This window comes from Galeopterus variegatus, unplaced genomic scaffold (genome assembly GCF_000696425.1).
Source record: "Galeopterus variegatus unplaced genomic scaffold, G_variegatus-3.0.2 Scaffold171, whole genome shotgun sequence".
In the NCBI taxonomy this organism is placed as follows: Eukaryota; Metazoa; Chordata; class Mammalia; order Dermoptera; family Cynocephalidae; genus Galeopterus; species Galeopterus variegatus.
The window spans coordinates 290,817-291,299 of NW_007726282.1; positions in this window are offsets into that span (position 1 = coordinate 290,817).

The following is a 483-nucleotide window of genomic DNA, read 5'->3' on the forward strand; positions in this document are numbered from 1 at the left end:
GCCATCCCTATACAGGGAACCAAACCCGGGGCCTTGGCGTTATCAGAACCACACTCCCCCGAGTGAGCCACGGGCCGGCCCCAAAATTGTACATTTAACAATGAGCACTTTATGGGCTGGCCCGTGGCCCACTTGGGAGAGTTTGGTGCTGATAACACCAAGGCCCCGGGTTCGGATCCCATATAGGGATGGCCGGTTAGCTCAATGGCTGAGCGTGGTGCTGGCAACACCAAGTCAAGGGTTGAGATCCCCTTACCGGTCATCTTTTAAAAAAATAAAATAAAAAAAATAAATGTACAATTTTATAGTTCTCGGTATGACATGTGAAACCTTCACCACAATCAAAATAGTGAACACCCATTGCCCCAAGAACTTTCAAAGTTTTCCTTGTGCCCTTTTCACCCTCCTGCTCCTCCCCAACCCCCATCCCCAAGAAACCACTGAGCTATTTTCTATCACTATAGATTAGTTTGCATTTTTTAG